The following is a 16,397-nucleotide window of genomic DNA, read 5'->3' as shown; positions in this document are numbered from 1 at the left end:
CTCCACTCTCCTTAAGGGCACCCCCCCCCCTAGTTTTCCCTGTGGCCCTCCTAGCATTTAGGTTGTCTTTTTTACCTTTTGGCGCTGTATCCTACTCGGGTGTCAGCCTCCCGTGCTATGGGAGGCAGCGTTGTTGCCAGCTGTCCTTGGTTTCATGCTTCTCCCACTGCGGGACTCCATTGCCCCCAAAAGTCGGCAAAGGGCTCCCCTCACGGCCTGGGAAACATCACCAGGAGCTGAGAAACAGATGAGAGACGCCGAAGCTCCCAGCAGAGAAAAATCCTGGATCCACCCTGATGCAGTTTCTGATTGCAGCTGGTTGACAGGGAAGTCTGCTCTACGGCTGCAGGGTGTCCAGTAGTTTTTTTGTAAAGAGCTCTGAGGTTTGGATGCTAGTAGGATGAGATTACTTATTAACCCTGCTGCAATGCCAAGTTGCACTGCGTCAGCGGTGAGCCCAGTTCCTCTGAAACAATGTATCAGCAGTCCTTTCTCAGCAAGATCCAATGTCTAAAGACCGGCATGTCCAAGCCAGACGGAATAGCCGATGTCAGAGGTTGCGTGAGGCGTGGGCGGCAGTGGCTGAGAGTTACGCTACCACCATCTTGCTCGATGCTGGTCTTCAGTGTTCCCCTAAAAATGACAAATCAATTGTTAATAGCGCTTGTTGAACCTTAGAAAAGGTTTGGCTCCGTCAAGAACTAGCATATCCAGATGGATAACTTCAGCCATTACTTTATGCCACGAGAAGGCGGGAAATCCTCTACACTCAACAGTTCGAGCTCACTCAACCAGAAAAATTGCGACGTCTGCCTCATTGTTTGCGGGAGTATCGCTCCCTGATATTTGCAGAGCAGCAACGTGGACGAATATCCACAAGTTTACTGGGCACTTCTGTCTGGACACAGCTTGGAAAACAGATTAAGCGGTGGGACATTATTTTCCTTACAATTTCTAAAAAACGCTGTTTTTCTTGTTAATGTTTTTCTCTTAAATTTTACATTGGATAGTACTGTCTAATGCGTCTTTGGTTTTTGATATCATATGTTACAATATGGTACATGCTGAGACACACAATCCATTCTAGCTTCTAGAGGATATATTAGCCTCGCAATGAGGAAGCAGAGCCCTAGGAAAAAAGGGTTCTATCCTGGAAACGCTTCCTTGTATGAGTACTGCTTTCTATTCTGATACAAGCAGGTGAATGTATGAAACATTCAATACTGGAGAAAAAACAAGTTACTTACCTGTACACTATGGTTTTCCAGTATTGATATCTTCCATAGATTCACATTTGGCCCGCCCCCCTCCCCCTTTCTCAGGTAGACCATTTTTATCTCTGGATACTTTCTTGGCTCACACTATGGGCTGGAAATCTGAGGTATGATGGCTCTGCTGGGGATTGTGATCTCAGGGATGGTGTCTAATTGGCTGGCATTTGGTCCATATAATGATGGTAGTAGGCTACCAAAGTCTATCCTTATCTATGGTATCTATGCAGTTTTTTCTTTTACTGCTATTTATTTCCTTTACCTTGAGACTCCCACCATGACGACGGAGAAGATACAAGCATGTGAATCTATGAAAGATATTAATACTGGAGAACCATAGTGTACAGGTAAGTAACTTGTTTTTTACCACACTTTGGGCCCAATGTAGGTGGCCTTTACCGGTCGGTAACGGCCGATTTCGGCCGTTACCGACCGGTAAATGGGTCAATGAGATGTAGGGGGACCTTGTTTACCGATTCGGTATATTTACCGAATCGGTAAAGTTACTGAATCTGTAAAATACCGAATCGGTATTCATACCGATTCGGTATTTTACATATGTAGGTGGGACTCTTCTGAGTCCCAGAGGCCTTACAGAATTGGTATTTTACCATGAAATAAAACCTCATGGTGAAATACCGATTCCGGTGTGCATGCACATGTGTGCATGCACACCTATGCCATGTGACAGGCAGATCTGCCCTTAGGGCATGTATGCCTGCCACATGGCACCCACGCCTGTTTAGGGGGTGCCAGGGGGTGTCAAAGTGACACCCCCTGCACCCTTGTGAAATTCGGTATTTACCGATTCGGTAAATACCGAATCGGTAAAGCCTATTGATTCCTATGGGCTTTGAAGCCCATAGGAATCAATAGGCTTTACCGATTCGGTATTTACCGAATCGGTAAATACCGAATTTTACCGATTCGGTAAAAGGGAACATCTGGATTCCCTACATACCAACCCCTCACATTTACCGAATCTTGATTACCGAATCGGTAAAATTCGGTAATTTTCGGTAATTAAGATTCGGTAAATGTTACTTACCTACATCTGGCCCCTAATCACTGGTGCTTCTTGTTTCTAAGCTAGCAGAAAAACATGTGAACAGACATCTCTCAAGTTTCTGGAAGACAATAAGCTCCTGCATAGCACTGAGTCAGCCTTGCTGCTTGCCTCAGAGTCCGTGAGGTGGATTTTGGACAAGGGCGACACAGCAGCTATTCTTATACTTGATCTCAGTGCTGTGTTCTAAACTGTATCCCAGAATATCTTTGTCAAGCCGCTCTGGAACAGCGACATCATTGGCATAGCGTTGTATTGGCTGACCTTATTTTTGCTGGGATGCACTTTTCAGGTTTCACACAGACCATTTCAGTCGATGGTCTGCTCTCTGCAGCAAGGAATGCCAGAGGGCTCTTCACTTAGTCCAACCCTTTTTAATGTCTACATTAGTCCTTCGCTGAGGTCATTGGGTGTTATGGTTTTGGCCTCATCTCATATGCTGATGACACTCAACTTTCATCACTATATCTCAGAACAGCGAGCTCAAGGCCTCTTCTCTCCACGCATGTTTGTCAGAGGTCACCAAATGGATGGACTACTTAACTGCTTGAAGCAGAATGCCAGGAAAGACCAAGGTCTTGGTATTGGTAAAGCATCTTATCATCTAGTCTAACGCTTGGTAGCCAGGCATTCTTTGCCCTTCACCACCTCTTGAGCCCAAGGTTAAGAACCTGGGCATCTGGTTTGATGAGAAACTTTCTAAATTCCCAGATTAATGCCCTCACAGGAAAGTGTTTCAGGATGTGGGAATCTCTGAGGACAATCCTCAATCTCCTATCTGATACCGCCCAAAAAAGGTAGTCCAAGCTCTGGTTATAGCCAGATTAGACTACTGTAATGTGTTTTAATTGGGTGTTTCCCAATTGTGGGTAAATAGGTTTCAACTGGTTCAGAACGCGGCAGCTTGGACACTGCATGGACTTCAAAGATACACCTATGAGCGCTGCATTTAGAAACCTGCACTGGCTGCTAGGGAAACAGAGAATTGCCTTTAAGGCTCTCTGTTATTGCTCCAAGGCTCTTTTTCTTCAAGGCTCCGCTTGTATACAGTATATGATCGCTTCCTATGTCCCAACTAGAAATCTTAGATAATCTTCTGCAAAACAGGCTCCCATTCAAAAAAGCTAGAATTGTTTGTTGTGCTTTTAGTCAACTGACACCAAAATCTTGTTAACCTCAGAACTCCGGCTAGCTTCTTCTGAAACCATTTTCATGAAAAAAGCTGAAAAGTGGCTCTTTAGATTTGTCTAAGTTTCTCCTAGTTAGCGAGCAACTCTTCTTTCCGTAGTCAGCTTCCCAGCACTGGGACACTTTGTAAGTAACCATGTGCTCTAAAAGTTGTATTATTATCAACCATCGTAATTGTATAGCATTAAATTGAGAGTATCAGCAATAACATTTGTAGGAAAGTAGGATCTGCTTTCATGGCTACCCCACTTTTTGCTTGGTGTTTGTGACCTAGTCTGACTGGGATACTACTAATCAGGACCCTAGTTACTGTGTTTTCTCCCCTAAATGGACCTGGTAAGTACTTTTGTACCTCCATATTTGGCTACTGGTGTACCCTTGTAAGTCCCTAGTATATGGTACTAAGGTACCCAGGGCATATGTACACTAGGGGTCTCCCATGTGCTTCAGCATGTATTATGCCATCCATGGGAGCCCACTTACACTGTAACTACAGGCCTGCCTTTGCAGCCTGTGTGAGTTGGGGCTGCATGACAAATATAAGATTCTTTATATCTGAGGTCACTGCACATTAAACCTAAGAGGTCACACCTATGGCAGGCTCTTCAGTCCTGAGGGTAGGGTGGTTGGTTATAAGTGTGAGGGTGTCCCTGTAGGAGCAGGACACCCCTACAAAACCCAGAGTCGAATTTCCAGGCTTTGTAAGTGCGGTCAGCCATTTTAATACATAAAGTGGACATCAGTCATTAAGAGACGTCCAAATATATAGTGGTTGTACGAACCCAGTCATGTTTGATATCAAACATGTAGGATTCATACCCCAACACCGTTTCCAGTTTTGGAAGTGTGATTCCATGTACTGGGGGCTCCCATGGGTACCCCTGTTTACTCCTGTAACCAATAGTTTCTTACCTGTCGGTGTAGTTTTGCAGATTGATGAATTTTCTGGATTCACTATGCTGTGCATTATTCCCCCATCTAGTGGTTGGGTCCTGAATTGTAGTATTTCTTCTCTTTTTTTAAAAACTTTGTTGTTGTTGGTGGGCATCGACTTAGTACAATTTGGTGCCCTTCTGTGACGTCGACGGGCTTCCTCCGGAAGCTCCCATCTTTGGTACCCATCTTCGGATTCTTTTTTTTTTTTTCTATTCTCCACCTTATAGTTCTCTTCCTTGGCGGAGGAGGGTGGGTTCATTAGTGAATCCAGAAAATTCTTCAAGCTGCAAAACTACACCGACAGGTAAGAAACTATTCGCTTTGCAGCATGAATCTTTTCTGGATTCACTATGCTGTGCAGACTTTGTAGCGGTTTGCTAGTCTTGTGGTGGCTGAGTGGAAAATGAACTTTGGTTTGTAAATACATGCTGTAAGACCTTTGGTCCTACTTGTGCTTCTTTGTTAATTTGAATGTCCACACAGTAATGTTTGGTGAATGTGTGTACTGAAGACTATGCTGCAGCCATGCAGATGTCTTGAATTGGAGCGTTAGCAAGAAATGCAATAGTTGCTTCTTTCTTCCTTGTTGAGTGAGCCTGTGGCACTCCTTATAAAGCTTGTCCTGCTTGCTTGTGGCACAATTGTATGGCTTGTGCTATCCATCTTGCAACTGTGCTTGTGGTTACTGGTCTTCCCTGCAAACTTTTTGCAAAGGATACAAATAACTGTTTCATTTTTCTTTATTCTTTAGTTCTTTCCACGTAATACATGAAGGCTCTTCTTGTGTCAAGTGTGTGCAAAGCTCTTTCCGCTTTGTTCTTTGGAATTGGAAAAAACTTGGTGTCTGTATACTCTGATTTATGTGGAATCTTGATACCACCTTTGGTATGAACTGTGGATCTGTCCTCATGACAATCATGTTACTCTGTATTTGGAAGTAGGGTTCCTGTAATGTTAATGCCTATAGTTCGCTAACTCTACATAAGGATTTTGTTGCCACTAAAAATGCAGTTTTTATTGTAAGCATTTGTAGCATTGCTTTGTGTAGTGGTTCGAAAGGTGCTTTCATCATTTGTGCTAGAACTATGTTCAGATTCCATGTTGGTGCTGGTACCATTTTTGGTGGTGCAATTCTTTTTGCTCCTTCTAGGGACCGTTTGACTACATGTGAGGTGAAGAAACTCTTCCCTGTTTCCCCTCTTGTATTCGCGACTATTGCTGCTAAGTGTACTTTTAGTGATGTAAAAGATAATTTACTTAGTAGTAAATGTGTTCGGTATTTTAGCACTGTTCTTTCTTTTGTAATCTTTCTTGAAAGACTCCTTTTAAGAACTATTGTGTGTATCTTTTCCATTTCACTGTATAAAATGTTCTTGTTGCTGATTTCCTAGCTTCTCTTAGAACAGCCATTGTGCTTTATGGTAGTTTGAGATGTGCAAATTGTAAGTCTCCAGGAGCTATGCCGATAGACCTTAGCTCTCTGGTTCTGGATGAAGCACTTTCCCGTTTTGCATTGTTAGCAAATCTTTTCTTTTTGGAAGTTTGTGCATTGTTCCTTGTGAAATGTCCATTCGTTCCGAGAACCAAGTCTGTCTGTCCCACTGTGGTGCGATGAGAATCATTGTCATTTTGCTGATTCTGCATTTACTGATCAATTTGTTCAGTAATAGTATTGGGAGAAAGGCGTTTGCAAATATCCCGGACCAGTCTATCCATAGTGCATTCCCTAGGGACTGGTTGCAAGGTCCCGTGGATGCGAAGTTTTGGCATTTTGCATTGTGGGGTATTGCAAATAAGTCTATTCGTGGTGTCCCCCATTTCTTGAAAATTCTTTGCACTTCTGTTTGATTCAGTTCCCACTCGTGGGATGATGTAATTTGCCTGCTCAAGTCTGTCTGCTTCTATATAGTCCTTCCTGGTAGGTTTATTGCTAAAATGTCTAATTGTCTTGGAATTGCCCATCTCCAAATCTCTTGTGCTAGCGTTGAAAGTGCTACAGACTGAGTCCCTCCTTGTTTGTTTATGTAAAACAGTGTTGTAGTGTTGTCTGTTTGTATCAACACCCTTTTCCCGTAAAGCTCTTTCTGAAAGGCTTTCAAGGCTAAGAACACCGTTTTAGTTCCAAGATATTGAAGGGTTTCACCGCATCCTGTGGTGCCCACAATCCCTACCGCTTGTGCTGGGCCCACTGCCACTGGGACTACAGATCCCACTGCAAAGCCTGCATATGCCATTTGGCGTGCTTCACAAGCAGGATGCCTATATGGTGCCCCGTGCGCCACTTCTGGAGCAGAGAGACATCAGTTTGAAATCAGATGGCGCCAGCAGTTGGCTTGGAGGAGTACTGCTTAAGATTTTCTGGATCCAATGCGACACTTGGGGGGCCTGCGGTTAGAATGCTCAATCAGGATCTTACTCAAGTGAAAGGCCACAAGAACAGGAACGGTGTCTTCTCTACTCCTCCGTCTGCGAAGCCCCACCAGTCTCAGGGATCACTATGAACACGCTATTTCGCCTGCTCAGAGGCAACGGGTCCCAGCACAGCGCTGCACTGTCCAACTGCTCGCGCGCTCACCGGGCCTCTCTCCTAGCTCCCAGAGCCGCCATCTTGGGGTCACCTCTTAGCCCTGGGTCTCAATGCGCCGCCACTCCAGCGCTCTCTGCCCACGTCTGTGGCTTCGCAATCCTCCGGCTTGGGAGCAGGTCCGGAGCTCTTCACCGCTGCCCAGTGGAAGCCAGCCACATCCCCAGCGCCGCAGCCCGCAGAGACTTCCCCTTCAGGTCGCAGCCACCATGGATGGAATACAGGCTGAGCAAGAAGTGGCCGACAACTTTATGCTGCAGCCACCTCGTTCGTTGGCAGTTGTGTAACAGTGGCACCAGGTGTTCCGCCACAGATTGTGTGACAAGAGGCCCCCGCAGCTTGACAGGATCAGTTGCAATGGAGGGAGGCCACGGAGGAGCTCCGAGGTCCGCTTCTCCCTACATCGGCGTCAAGCCACACCCCCTCACTGGAACTAGGTCTTATGCTCTTTCAGACTGTGTTCAGTAACATAATTTGGTTTTCCTGAATTGATCTAGGATTTATCCAGGCACAGTACCCACAAGTCTTGGAATCGTGTGAGGGCCCTAGACATCACAGACATACCTTGTGAAGGTGGGTTACAGTCCCTACAAGAATTAAATCTTGTACTTTTTGGAAGGGGTATATTCCCTATTCTTCTTTTGCCCACCAAACATTATGTTCTCCTCAGGCTTGATTTCAAAGCCTTGCCCAAATGTAAACAAAAAAGTTAGCAGGTTTAGAAAGGTTTGTCTTTTATTGCAGTGTAGGCCTAAATTTTAACTTGCATGCTTTAATTATTCCAAGGTTATGTTAAGAACAACAAGGGACCCCAATTAAGTCAGCATATGACCTCGGGGAGCATACTTTGTAGAACAACAGCGGTCCCATGCATACAAGTTATATACGACACAATGAATATAGACCAGATCAGTTCTATATTTGGAGCGACATGTCCAGCCGGACAGAGGTCAACAATTTTTACTCAATTTAAAGTTTTCATACAGAAGGAATACCTTCAACAAACAGACTTATCTACCGACTGATCCGGTTGCTCCTGGTACCTCGATAATCACCTTATTGTAACGCGGTCCTCCTGAATTGAGCCCGATTGTGAGCTCACTCGCCATCATTAGGCTTCCATCACGCTCGTTGCCCTTCATATCTACCGGGTTATACCCACCCCGGCATTGGAGGCTTATAACGTTAAGGCATTTACTAAGTGTCCTGATGATGGTCCCCATGATTAAATAGTGGGACCAAAACGCCGTCGACCTGTTGTGCACCTTATACAAACTTGAATTATATGTTGTGTATATGTAATGGTGCCTTTCTAATTTTTCTGTACACTGAAATTTTACAGAAATCGCTGCTTTTGCCTTAAAAGCCCTGCTGTTGTTTTCTGTCACCCTTCTGTAATGATCGGATTGTGTCTGGGTACAGGCTTGTGCCCCACACTGGTGATTTGTTGAAGGTATTCCTTCTGTATGAAAACTTTAAATTGAGTAAAAATTGTTGACCTCTGTCCGGCTGGACATGTCGCTCCAAATATAGAACTGATCTGGTCTATATTCATTGTGTCGGGTATAACTTGTATGCATGGGACCGCTGTTGTTCTACAAATTAATTATTCCAAGGGGCAAAAGTTTGAACATGAGCTACGCAGCCCATTTAGAACTGTATTGAGTAACAGATCTTTTAAAATCACAGAATCTTGACCTGCCTGCCAGTGACATTTATGCACACTAAGTATCAATATAGATCAGGTGGATACTGCACGAGTGGATTGCCCAAGTTTAGTTTTTGGTCTCGTGTTACCGAAGACTTTTTGATTTTAATAAAATTATATGTACAATATACTTACTGAAAAGGGCCTTCATCCAGCTTTCTTCAATCATTGGTCCGTCATTTACATTTTGCTTCCATCATCTGCATTCTATCCTGGGGTTGGGAGTAAGCTTACTTAAGGAACTGGTTAACTTCTCTTTGAGTAACTGCATTTTGCTCTCACACAATGAGCACATCCACACACAATATAGTTCCTTTCAGTGCCCCTGTTTTTACTTTATAATTGCTGATTGATGTGATAACAGGCCGGCCACGTAAGGACAGCATGCATGGTATTCAGTCAACTTTCCAGGTCTCTAACCAACACGGAAAACCCAACAGCGAGAAAAGATCACATATTCCTTGCCATCTAACAACATCTGGGATAACCACCCCTACCTTGGTCGTCAGCCTTATAACGTCATTCCACATCATCCCTTCTCTCCAATTCCCAAAGTGTCTGGTGCCCATTGTTCCACCTCTTCCAGCGTTCATGACTCAACCCCTTCTGAGTGTCCCGCCGCCTCCTGAGATTCCCCCAGTCTGCCTACAGCAGAACGACCATTGTTCATCCGTGAGGGGGTGTCCCATGTCCCCCTCCCACCTGACCCGGGCTGGGGCGGGATCCCTCTCCCATTCCTTCTGTGTAGTGGAGTATAGCCTGGAGACTACATGCTCCAGACTTTCCTGCTGCAGCATGGCGTGCAGGGGGGCAAGATTGGAAATTCGGCGTGAGAGCCCTAATGTCCTGCCTGAGTCGCAAATAGGAGAAGCGTTCCAGCGGGGTGGGGGAGGCGGCCACAAAGAACTCGTCACTGGTGCAAAAAGTACCTTTTATATATAATCGTCCCCAAATAATCAGAGAGAATTTCCGCAGCATCTTACAACAGCCCCCCTCTTGTGTGACAGGGATATCCTGACGTCCCAGCAGGGGTGCCAGCGGTGAATACAACAGGGGGTTCCAAAGCCGCTGCCCCAGGTCCTGCCAAGCAAGTGTAGTACATTGTACTGAATTGGAGGCCAGGTGTCTAGGCACCGTGGGGGTGCTCAGAATGCCGAATGAGGAGTGGGCAGGATGTGCCCATCCTCCACCGCCAGATGAGGCATGTACGGGGGGGGGAGATATCCAGTATGCTGCAAACTGAGCCTGAGCACAGATAAAATATAGTTCAATGTCTGGGATTTCCAGACCCCCAGCATCAAAAGGGCGCGTGAGGATTTCCCAAGCCAGTCTGGGCTGTTTCCTGCCCCATGCGATTTGATACGGTTAAAGAAATGTCGGCTCGGAGCATAGGGGATGTTCATAAATAAGTAAAGAGGTTTAGGTAAGATCACCATTTTAATCAACGACACTCTAGCGGGCATCGCAATCCACCTGACTATTTTATCCGTCAGTTGATCCAACACCCGGCCATAATTATCTCTCATCAGTTCATCCCGGCAACGGGAGATACGGATTCCCAAGTATGTAACCGAGTCTGCGCACCAAGCCAGTGGATAGTCAGGCTCAAAATGCGGTGACGATTCGGTTAAAGGGAATATCTGGGATTTCCCCCAATTCACCTTTATCCCCGACAATCTACCAAACAGTAGTAGCACACAAAGTATTGGATTAAGGCTTAAATCCGGGTCTCTCAAATATAGCGTCAAGTCGTCCGCATATAGTGAAATTAGAATTTGCCTCTCCGGATAGACTAGGGCATGTTCCCAATGGTGTTGTCTGAGTTTTGCTGCCAGAGGTTCAATGGCAATAGCAAATAGCAGGGGTGATAAGGGGCACTCATGTCGGGTACCTCTGGTGATCGCGAAAGGGGCCAACTGCACCCCATTAATTATGACCCGTGCCTGCAATCCTGAGTACAATAGATTGATCCAGGCCAGAAAGGGGGCGGGAAACCCCATGCGTTGTAACACGTAGGCCAGATAATCCCATTCCAAGGAGTCAAACACCTTAGTGACGTCTAATAAAATTGCTGCAGCATTTATCGCCGGGTCCATATCTTGCAAGAGCGCTAATTGTGTACGCAGGTTGTGGCACGTACCTCTAGTGGGAACAAAGCCCGATTGGTCAGGGAAGACAAGTGCGGTCATCAGAGGGCTAATACGGTTGGCTACTAATTTAGCTAGGATCTTCGCATCTACGGTTATTAAGGAGAGGGGCCTGTACGAGTCACAATATTTTTTTTTTTTTTTTTTTTTGGTGTAAGACATTTATTTGTAACAAAGGAGAAGGAAGATGTACACTGCGTCACGCCAACAACCCGGAGGCAGGCCGCTATCAGGAAGTTCATACAGAGATCACTGAGAGACAGACCGGAGTCCTTCACCCAGCCGGGTAAAACATACAGATGGAATCATGAGGCACAATAGAATTTTGAGCATACGCAGTACAACTTCAGCAATTAAATGGTCTTACTTTTCTCATAGTGCTGTCGACACTTGACAGATATTGAAGATCAACGAGGTTGCCCCTAAGTAAGGAGCGGTTGATCCCCCGTCACAACGGTTCGGTAAAAGGATGCGTCTGTCAGCACCATTTTTCTCCCAACAAACCCCCCCAGCAAGTCAAACCAAACACTACAAACAGAGGTGCAAGTACATGGACAAACCATCCACACAACACGGCAGTCCACAACAAGGTCATATGGGTCAGCCTCAGGTCATGCAGGTAGTGGGCTAGCCACATTCAGGGCGAGAATGTAAGGATACCTGGTCCGGTTGTGTATAGACTAGGGGAGTATGGGCGATGCGGGGGGGAGGGGGCCAGGGACAGAGGCTAGAACACAAGACTGCTAGTTGGGCGCAGGGTAGCCAGGGACTCGATTCGGGTCAGCGTGGGCAGCAGTCGCACAGCGTGCGTCCGGTCAGGGCATGTCAGTGTAAGCGCGGGACTGCGGGATCACCATAACTAACTTACGCATTGCGCACCTTCAGCCCATGACGTCTGAAACACTCGTATCTCGGGAAGTACCCGGGGAGTCAGAGCTCTTGCGCGCCGTGGCCCACTGTATAAACGGGCCCCATATGTCAGTGGGTCTGGAAGCTGTAGGCATAGACTCCCAATAGTGCGTTAATTGCGTGTGGCCGTAAGTCACGTCCCCGATCCAGCTCTCAAGAGAGGGGGGGGCTGGTCTGCCCCAGTGCAGTGCGATCTGTCTCTTGGCATATAAAAGGAGTAAGGCATGCAGTTTCCTGTCGCAGGGCTCGGTGTCTTTAACATACCCCAGCAGACCTAGTAGCGGGGAAGGCGAGTCCTCCCTTCGGGTGATTTGATTTATGGCCGTGAAGACCTCTGACCAGTATGCAGTCAGCTTGGGGCAGTTCCAGGCCATATGAAGAAAGGACGCTTCTTCACTTCCACATCTCCAGCAGTTGGCATCCTCACGGACGCCCATTCGGTGTAGGAGAGTCGGAGTGCGGTAGTATCTATGTAGGAATTTGAAGTGGATGAGCCTCAGACGATAATTTGGGGACAGGGCTGTAAGTTGCGCACAGCAATACTCCCAGGCGTCGTCTGGTAGCTCGTCCCTCAGGTCCGCAGCCCAGGCGGTTTTGGCCGTGGCTACTGTCGCCGGGGCCTGTTCCTGCATGCAATTATATAACCTGGACACCAGCTTTTTGGGGGAAGGTCGTGAAAGCAAGTTTTGGAGGGCGGCAAGTGTGCAGGGTTCCTCCGGGAAGCACGGCCCCATCTTCTTGCAAGACTCCCTAAGGGAATGAAAGAGCAATTTGTCATTAAATGGACAGGACCGGTCAGTTCCCTCGGCAGGCAGCTCGAAAAAAGTACCATCTGGATACAAGTCCGCAAAGGTGAGTAGCCGATTCCCAAGGATAGTGAGGACGTCGCCTCTGGCTGTCAGACACGGCAGCATCGGGTTGCCCCTCAGGGGGATAGCTGGTGCATAAAGCAGGGAGAGACCGGCTCTCTTTTGAAGTTCACGCCAGGTCCAGCGGACCATCTCTACTGTGTCCACCTCGCGCGACGGGCATGTAACTTTACCGTACAGTGCCACTCGTAATGGCAAGGGGGCGACCACGGCTAATTCCACCGCCACATGCGGCTGGTAAGGTGTAGGGAATGCCCAGAAATGCAGGAACTGGGCTTGCGCACATAGTGCGTAAAGTTTCAAATCTGGGGCACCTAGTCCCCCTTGTCGTAGCGGAAGCGTGAGTAGGTCCCAGGAGATTCTAGCCTGACCTCCAGCCCACACTAGTTTAATCAGCAGTGAGCGGACTCGGGCGTGAAAGCAAGCTGTCATAGGCAGTGGCACATTTACGAACAGATATAAGAATTTGGGGAGGACCACCATTTTAGCCAATGCAATTCTCGCTACCAGGGACAGCGGTAGTTTATTCCAGATCTCAACCCTCCTCTCCAACCAGTCCACCGCTCTTCCGAAATTCATCAACCACAACTCCTGAACATCCCTGCTGATCCAGATGCCCAAATATTTGACAGTTTCCGTTTCCCACCTGAGGGGGTAGTCAGGAGCAGGGCGTTCAGTGCTCTCCGTCAGGGGGAAGGCCACTGACTTCGTCCAGTTAATGGATATCCCCGCCAAACCCTCAAATCGTACAAATTCCCGGAGTAACGGGCTCAGGTTCTCTTTAGGATTCAGGACGTACAAGGTTACATCGTCCGCATATAGCGAGATTAGTAAGCTTCTAGCACTGAATCCGATGCCCCTGGCGGTATGGTGTTGTCTGACTCTGGCCGCCAGCGGCTCCATCGCAATCGCAAAAAGGAGCGGCGATAGAGGACAGCCTTGCCTAGTGCCTCGTGTAATATTGAATGGCTCGGAGACTAGACCATTGACGCTCACCCGGGCCCTTGGTTCCATGTAAAGAAGCTTTATCAGGGTCATGAAGTTCTGGCTGAAACCCATCCGCCTTAATACACTGAAGAGGTAGGGCCATTCTAATGAATCGAAGGCTTTGGTGGCGTCCAGAAACACCACTGCTGCCTGCACTGACGGGTGTAAATAGTGAAGGACCGAAAAGATCGTTCTAAGGTTGTGCGATGTCGCGCGTCCAGGAATGAAGCCTGATTGATCTGGGAGCGCTATCATAGGCAACATCGGCTGTAACCTATCCGCGATGACCTTTGCGTATATTTTAGCATCAACGTTTATAAGGGACAGGGGTCTATAGGAGTCCAGCTGCTGTTCATCCTTATCTGGCTTGAGGAGTGTGATAATGAGAGCCTCACGCATGGAGTCAGGGAGGGAATTCAATTCGAGAGCCTCGACAAAAACAGAATGTAGCCTCGGCGCCAGTTCAGTAACATATGTTTTATAGAAGGAGGTGGTCAGGCCATCAGGTCCAGGCGCCTTATTTGCCGGCATACTCTTAATCACCTGGGCTATGTCTTGTACTGTGACAGTGAGGTCCATGTATTGCCTATGGTTGTTGTTGAACCATACAAGTGCTATGGAGTCAAGAAAGTCTCGCAGCGATGCCGGTGTAGTGGGTTGTCGCGAGGTGTACAGGGTAGCATAGAAGTCTGCGAAGGCGTTTAGCACCGCCTCCTGGCCCACCACCAGGCGTCCGGTGGCATCATAAATAGTGTGTATAAAATGTGATTGTGCGCGGGGAGTAATCAGTCTGGCAAGGGTCCTGCTTGGCCTATCACCCTCCCCATACCTGCGCGCTTCTGCTTGTTTCCCTAGAAACTTCACCTCCCGCTCCGCCTCCTCGTGAAAGGCCAGCAGTTTGGCTTTTAGAGCGCCTGCAGTCTCTAACGACGGGTGAGCACTAAATGCAACATCCAGGGCTCTCAGTTCCCCCTCAATTTTAGCCAGCTCGTCCCTGATGGTACGCAGCACCCCTGCCTTGCGCGCTATACATTGACCTCTGATGACAGCCTTAAATGCATCCCACACAATGGCCTCAGATGTGTCAGACCCCGCATTTTCAGCAAAGTAATTGTTGATGTCTTCTCTTATCTCTTCTACAAACACAGGGTCTGTGAGCACGTGTGGAGGGAGGCGCCACTGGAATGCCCTACGTGGAGCTCCCGGGGGGCGTAGTTCCAACATGCATGGGGCATGGTCGGACAAAGATCTAGCCATGATATCAACCTTTGAAACCCATGTCGCGACTTCGGGAGACACCAGCCAGAAGTCCAGCCGCGACCACGCATCCATATGACAGGTGTAACAGGTCCCCACTTTCGCACCCGGGTGTCTAGCACGCCATACATCAGACAGCAGTCCCTCGCTCATGATATCAGATATCGCCTGGCGCGCTCTAGTGTGTTGCGGCCTGCTTACGCCTCTGCGATCCATGTCATCATTCAACACAGTGTTAAAGTCCCCTCCCAACACCACCGACTGACAGTCCAGTAACACAATTTTCGCCCAAACATTTCTGAAAAAATCCGGATCGTCCACATTGGGGCCATAGAGTGCAGCTAGGACAATTTGTCGCCCCTGTAATGACCCATGCAGCAGAACATATCTACCCTCCTCATCCCGCACCTGGGAGTACTCCCGCCAATCCAACCCCCTACGAATGAGTATGGCGACTCCCCTCGCATAATTCGAATAGATGGAAGAATAAACATGCGCCCATCTGGAATTTTTCAGTCGAGCTGAGGGGGCGACATTCAGATGAGTTTCTTGAAGGAAGCATACATCTACATTGTGTCTGGACAACATTCCATGCAGTAAGCGGGCTTTCTTGTAGTCCCCCAGGCCTCTAATGTTCCAAGTCCAGAATTTGATACCTCCCATCAAAGTACACACCTGTAACCAGCCCTCACCCCACCTCCCCGCCCTATAAGGCTTCTCAGGCATCCAGACGCCCTAACTGCAGACATAGCACGCGAACACATAGTCAATTGTAGTAGTACATTGCACCAAAGACAAACAGGAACTCGCAACTTTGGAATAACTCCCATCCACCCCCCACCCTCAGCAACCCCCCAATTAGGTCGTGATATAACCCAAAAGTCTACACGCAATGCGTGAAAGTACCCCAACAGCAACAACAAAGGGAGGCACCCCATGAGGCGTGGTGTGCTCGGCTAACTCCCCCGCATACACGGGGTGGCTACAGTCAAAGTTCCATGTCCCTGGGACCTGACAGCGTCCCCCATCCAGTAATCCACCAGTGACAAAGTCAACAAATGTCCCAGCAGAGGCACGGAGTTAGCTGCAAAAGGTAGCACAAAGGCGGCCCAATGACTTACCCAACAGGAGGCAGTTCAGCAGGAGCATACCTGTACGAAAGATTGTTCCAGGCCTCCCAGCTCCAGTGTAACAAGCATTTCGGTCGCCGTGCCGGATGAGCGTTGTGTAGGTTTCAGTCATTGTCACTGAGTTGCTCCGAGGCGTCCTCCAGTCGTGGCGATTTTCTCCTGGCACCAGCGCATATGTGTTTGGCAAACTTGAGGGCTGATTTGGCGTCAGTGAAGAAGTGAGAGGTGTTTTCGTGATGAACCTTCAATTTCGCCGGGTATAGGAGCGAGTAGGGCACTCCAGCTTGCAGTAGGATCTTCTTCGCCGGTAGGAATTCCTTACGTGCCGCTTGCACCAGAGGGGTG

The sequence above is a fragment of the Lissotriton vulgaris genome, chromosome 4_1 (assembly GCF_964263255.1).
Source record: "Lissotriton vulgaris chromosome 4_1, aLisVul1.2, whole genome shotgun sequence".
NCBI lineage: Eukaryota > Metazoa > Chordata > Amphibia > Caudata > Salamandridae > Lissotriton > Lissotriton vulgaris.
This window is presented reverse-complemented; position numbering follows the sequence as displayed.